The sequence below is a fragment of the Mus musculus genome, chromosome 2 (assembly GCF_000001635.26).
Source record: "Mus musculus strain C57BL/6J chromosome 2, GRCm38.p6 C57BL/6J".
In the NCBI taxonomy this organism is placed as follows: domain Eukaryota; kingdom Metazoa; phylum Chordata; class Mammalia; order Rodentia; family Muridae; genus Mus; species Mus musculus.
Window position 1 is genome coordinate 76,403,076 of NC_000068.7, and position 6,315 is coordinate 76,409,390.

Consider the following 6,315-nt stretch of genomic DNA (forward strand, 5'->3'; position numbering starts at 1 on the left):
TCTGCCAAGCAGGCTGTAAGGAAGGCGAGAGAAAGACTCTTCTCACCTGAACACGCTAGGGAACAGGGCAGCCTTCCTCGAAGAACTCAGTGTCTCAAGAGGATGCCCTTCCCTTTTCTGACTCTGCTCCTTGATATTGAAATTCACGAGCTTGGTTCTTGGGGGCTGGAGATATGGATCAGCAGTGAGGAGTGTGCACTGCTCTTGCAGAGGACCTGAACTCTGTTCCTGCACCCACATTATGGTGTCTTAAAATTGCTTATAACTCTAGCTTCCTGGGGATCTGATACCTCTGGCCTCAGTAGGCACCTGCACTCACAGGCACATTCACACACACACACACACACACACACACACACACACTCAGAGAGAGAGAGAGAGAGAGAGAAATACACACAGACACACAGAGATACACACAGAGAGAGAGAGAGAACACATCTTTTTAAAATTACATATATTTGGTTTTTTTCCCAAAAGGGTTCCCCCCGGGGGTTGTGTGCATGCATGGCCACCAGGTGTGGGTGTGTAGATCAGAGACCAACTTGTAGATATTCGTCTTTTTCTTACTACGTGGGTCTCAGGGAACAATTCAGGTCATCGGGCTTGGTAGCAAATCTCTTTACCCACCTCTTACTAGCCCTGATAAATCCGTTGCAGAGTGTAAAGTCTCTTAACTTAAAAATGAGAAACTCAGGATTCTTCCAATAACAGTTAGAGCCCCGCCCCTTCTCTTTGCTTCTCAGCAGCTATTTGCCACACCTGCTCCCTGTGTGCCTGTCCTGCCTCAGATGGAGGCAGCCCAGCTCAGGGTACAGGTCCTTGTAAACAGGGTTCTTTGGGAATTCAGAACCAATGGGGGCGTCTGTAATAGGGAATTTGTCATAAGGAGTCATCTTTGCATTTGTTAGAGGAGATGAAGAAGTTTTGAAGAGGGAGGGGAAGGACGGGAGACCAGCCTTGACACAGGTAAGGGAGTCCAAACTAACTGGGAAGCACACACACACACACAGACACACAGACACACAGACACACAGACACACACACACAGACACACACACACACACACACACACACACACACACACACACACACATACACCCTTCTGTTATAGAGGGACTGCTGACAGGGCTGCTCTGTTACTTTGTTCCTCACACACCAGGCAACTCTATACTGTTGCCCTTACTGGCAGATATAGACTTGTGAACAGACAGGAAAGGAGATTCAAGGAAGTACAGTTCTCAGCATCACCAAGTAGTCCGAAGAACAATCCAGCCCAAACATTTTGATGACAAGCTGCGGGAGTTCTTTCTCTGGTGTATTCCGAAGGGCCAGATAACTCACTAGTCAAACATCTGGTCTGTCTCTCAGCTTGCCTTTCCCTTCACCACTTCTCCATACAGGATGCCTTGGGACTGCATCTTTCAGTGAAGCACTAGCAAGCATTTCAGCCTTTTAAGTAAACTCAGCCAAAATAGCACCCGATAGAAACCTGCAATGAAAGCAGAGGTGTGAGCACGTGTGAGCAGATTAATTGATGGTGGGACTATGGTTATTCAAATGCGGCTCAGTTCATTTGCATGTAATGGAATTATAGGATTAATAGCACTGGTCATTTAAGAGCCTCCTTATCTTTCTTCACAGAAAAAGTCCCTCTCTGAGACAAATAAAAGGGATGGATTACAGAAGCAGAGATCCTTTTAGCTAACATCTGACTTGTGACTTATGCTTTCACAAGAATATACATGTAAAGAAAACTCTGCTGCCCCCCTGGCACTTTTCAGAGCAATAAAAACACTGCTATAGCTGGAGAACAAGGAAAAGCCCGTTACTCCGACTTACACATCTCTGCCAGGGTGAGTTTTCTAAATATTGTGATACACAGCCAGAGTGGTGAAACTGTCTTTGCTATGCAGCTCTATACACACACCCAGCTCTCTTTAATCCACCCATTTGTCCCAGATATCCACCCACCATTACATCTTCGTTAGACCATTTGTCTGTAAGACAGGCAGGAGGAGATGTTTCCCTCTGATGTACAAAATCTGTCTTCCAAATAATGCTATGGAAGAGAATAGCAAGCATACATGCTTTCTTACAATAAATTGTGAGGTGTGGGTCTGGGTAGTTCCTATATCCCTGGGTAGTTTATGATTCTGCTAATAGGGGTTATGTGAAAAATTTTGAGAGGACCTTTTTTAGATAAAGACTAAGAGTTCTCTGGTCTCCTTTCACTGTCTGGTATTTTTCACGTATGCCTACTTTTGTGTGTGAAAGCTGTTTTAGTAGTTGCCGCCACACTGGGACCCAGATGGAAAAGGAGCTATAACAGAGTGAAGTTGAGCGACATAATGGCTCCCTTGTAGAGACTGTTTCCACAGGGAGGAAACTGGGGTGAGACTGCCATGTGTCACAAGGTCTAGCATTTGTTATTTTAAGATGATCCTTATTCAAGATGGAAGAAGTTAATCCCACATGTAAGAAGGAGACTCAAGAGAAATGATATGTAGGCAAGAATGCTCAGAGCTATGTCAGAGCACACCAGCATTGTATCAGCACTGACAACTGGGAAATGCCATGAGGACTATCTCAGTAGGCGGCAGATCATCAGATTTTAAAGGAACCCCTTCCTCCACCCAATTCAAAACAGCTAGAGCGCTCCAAGAGTCCCTGTTTGGCCCAGTTCTCTAGATTTGTCCCCTTGAAGTTGTTGATGACAGAGACGTCTTGATACAGGGACATTCTTCAGTTATCCCTTTACAGAAGAAACGTCTGTGCAAATATTTAAAGTACCCCCCTCCCTCCGTGCAAATTTGCCTTTAGATCAATCTGGTCTTGGACGCATGCCAGGAATAGCTTTAGCATGGAAGTTGCTGGGTGGGAAGGGTGTAAGGAAGCTGCGTGGACACTGCGGGGCTTTGCCAGGGACTTTAAAGCCATTGGTCCTTCCTTCCACACAGTCCAAGTGTCTCTCCCGGACTGAGAGTTCGCAGGGCAGAAAGCCTAAACATATTGTTTATTTATTGAATGAGGCCTCCGAAGGGCGCCGAGGGCCAGGGGCTTGGTCTCGCAGAGCGGAGGCCACCAGGCTGCAGTTCTCCGGTGAAGCCCTCTCCCACCGCTCCATGGCCGGAGCGCTGCAGTCATTCCCGGCCTCTTTTTTCCAGCCCAGCGCTCCCGCCGCTGCAGGACTGGACACGCGGGGGGCCTATCTCTCCCGGGCAGGGTCTTTCGGATGACTGATCTTGGTACCCCACGGATTCCCGTGGACGCCAGGCAGGGACCAGATGGGCGCTGGATCCCGCACGAAGGGGGCGCGGTGGGAGCAGAGCGGGACACCATGGAGCCCGCGGGAACGATCGGGGCTGGCGGGTGTTCCGGAGCCGGGGGCGGGGAGCCCGGAGCGCCGCCCCGCCAGCGCGCCCCGCCCGTGGGAGAGGAGGGGCTGCGGCGCGGAGGACCACTGGAGGCGCCGCGCGGCCGCCGCTGTCCGCGCTGGAGACCACAGCTCGGCACAGGCGGCGCCCGTCCTCCGCGCCTCCGGAGCCTCCTCCAGCCTGCGCGCCGGGCAGATAGCACGGGCCATCTCCCACCGCGACCTACCGCTCGCCCTGCAGGTAAGTGTCTCTCCGCCGCGGGGTGGATACGCGGTGCTTGCCGCGCGGCCCGGGGGCATTGTGCGCGTCCAGAGGGCCGAGGACCCTGGCGATACCCGAGTGGGCAGCCGCAGCCCCAGGCCCCCAAGGCATCGCTGTCTCCAGAGGCACCCCAGCTGGGTAGCGCGGAAGCGAGGATGGCCAAATCGGTCCCCGGTGCGGTCAGAGTGGGAGGGGGTACCGGTGTCACGGTCCCCGCTCACCGCCCGCCTTCCCTTCCCGCGGCTGCCGGGGAATCCGGCTTCCTTTTACACGCATTCCCCTCTGCCCCCCTTCTCCGCCCCCCGCGGCAGTTCTTCATCCCCGATGCCCGCACCCCAGGGCCGACTGGTTGGGAATGGAAGTCGGGGCCGGGAGGACTGATGTAATTGTCAGCGGAGAACCGAACCGGTGCGGGTGAGAGCGCCCGCGCCTACGAGAGCTGACGCCTACGCTGCACCTTTCAGGGAATCCGGGAGCCGCGGGCAGTGGCCGGGCAAGTTGTGCATCGGGTTTGGTTGTGCGCGTGCACTGCGGACTGTCCTCGCGAGCACTCCTTGCTACCCCCGGCTGGCGTCCCTGCAGCCCTCCCTGCAGCCTGCGTCCACGCTCATCGCCCGAGCTCCCTTCTCCGGTTCAGACCGGGACAGGGTTTGCATTGCAGTCAGGACGTGCTTCCCCTGCGTCGAGCTTGGAGCTGCCCGCAGATCGAGTCGCCGGGGACGCTGGGGGAGGAGGGATGGGAAACCTGGGGAGGAAGCTGCGGAGAACGAATGACACCCGCAGATTTCTAAAAGCCTCTACCGTTTGCAGACGCACCGTAAGCCACGTCTTAAGCTGCTTTTAAAAGTTATGACCAGATACTGATTCTGTGACGATTCTGTGATCTACCTGAAAGGTTGGTGAAACTAGAGACCTAAAAGCTGGGGAAAGCATTACATAATGGACATGAAGCAAATGACTGAAACTAAACGGAACACCGGGTTGCCAAATTGTTTCTCGCTTCTGGACAGAAAGTCCTATAAGGCTTTTTTAAAAAAAGAATTTCCAGTTTGGAGTCCTTCGGCAAGATTTAATAAGTCATATATTCGATTGCAATTTCTCCTAACAAAATAATATTTTGAACATATTTTCTTATATTAAAATACATACTAATTAATAGTTATGTCACAGACTTAAGAAATGTATACTTCAAAGGAAAATTAAATCTTCCATCTTAAAACTATTCAACTTTGTTTTCCTCCTTTTAAGTTTTTGCATACATATCTATATATTCCTTCTCCACCCCCACCCCATTTGCTTTGGTAGCATTTCTACAGTTTTGAGTACTGTGAGTTTGTGATGCTGATATTCCTATCTAGGGCTTGCTACAGCATTGCAGGTACAAAGACTCATAATAAATGAATCAGAAGACCTAGCAGTAACTCTGGGAGCGAGCAGGTTCCCAAGGTCGAAGGGAAGATGCTGTGTAACTCGGCTATAATCACCTACAGAGAATGTGCATGCCTCATTGGGTTACAAGGAAGGCCCTGATTGGTGGAATATTACTCCTGTTATTGGCTTCCTCATTTAATATATCTTACCCAAAATATCTTTTAAGTTAATAGGATATTTCGAAATTAAAAACCTTTGCTTTTACCAACCTTAAAAATTCTTGGTTTTGTCCAGATTTTCAGTTGTTATGTCAATGATAATTATACATTCAGTGGAAGGATTGCTTTGGGGCAGACTTCTGTTTCAAATTGTAATGATTTATCAGATGTCTCTTGGTTCTAGTATGTTGAAGTTCTGTTTCACAGAGCTGTAGTTCTAATTTCAGAGGATCATGAATAGATGCTGTCGTTTCTCTACTTTTATTTAACCTCAAGTGAGTTTTACTTGTATTTAAGTTAACTTTGGTAAGAAACACAGAGTCCTTCCAAGATTAAATGTTCTTTTGGGTGAGAGGTCTGTAGTGGCCCTATAGATGGATTATGTAAATTATAAGTAGACAAAAGCTTCATGTGATCTCTCATGAAGTCAAGAAGACTACAGAGGTTTCCTTTTATTACAATACTTGGCTAACTAGCAGTCTGAGATCATTCAGTTGGTAATTCCTCATTAAGTTCCTACTTTGTTGAAGACACTAGTCTAGGTTCTGTGGGAGATGTGGAATGTGCCAGCCCTTGTAAGGTTATAACTGCTTTAAGAAAGACAAGGTATAAATTGTTGAAAGCAGGAAAAATTTTTGTTTACTGTAAAAGTTAAGTCATATTTATACTTTAAAAATCTTAGCTGGGCCTCGGTGGCGCATGCCTTTAATCCCAGCACTTGGGAGGCAGAGGCAGGTAGATTTCTGAGTTTGAGGCCAGCCTGGTCTACAAAGTGAGTTCCAGGACAGCCAGGGCTATACAGAGAAACCCTGTCTGGGGGGGAGGGGAGCCAAAACAAAAAATCCTAACCCCCCCCCAAAAAAACCCAAAAAGAAAACCCCAAAACAAATAAAAATCTTAGAGTAAAAAGTTTACCACTATCCCTTTGTTCCTGTGTTTTTTTTAAGTTCCCTTACTCATCACTGTATCCTCATGTTGTATGTAGCAGTAGCTAATTGACTTCTATTGCTGTACAATATTCCATCTGTGTCCTCAAACAGTGTTTCTCTGTTCTCAGCCGCAGCCACTTCCTTTTGAAAAAAAAAAATCGC

At 48.6% G+C, this 6,315-nt stretch overlaps 1 protein-coding gene across 14 annotated transcripts in view; it reads left to right on the plus strand.

Annotated features, from left to right (window-relative positions):
- Positions 1 to 3,428: 3,428 nt before the first annotated feature.
- Positions 3,429 to 6,315, plus strand: part of Osbpl6 (oxysterol binding protein-like 6) — a 194,144-nt gene continuing 191,257 nt past the window's right edge. For 7 of the 14 annotated variants that reach the window (XM_011239862.3, XM_011239864.3, XM_011239866.3 and 4 more), the window contains exon 1: positions 3,429 to 3,614. The gene's annotated coding sequence lies outside the window, so the exon portion shown is untranslated. Of the gene's footprint in view, positions 3,615 to 3,946; positions 4,531 to 6,315 lie in introns of all 14 variants that reach the window. The other 7 variants (NM_001290733.1, NM_145525.3, NM_001290734.1 and 4 more) reach the window with 5 other exon arrangements.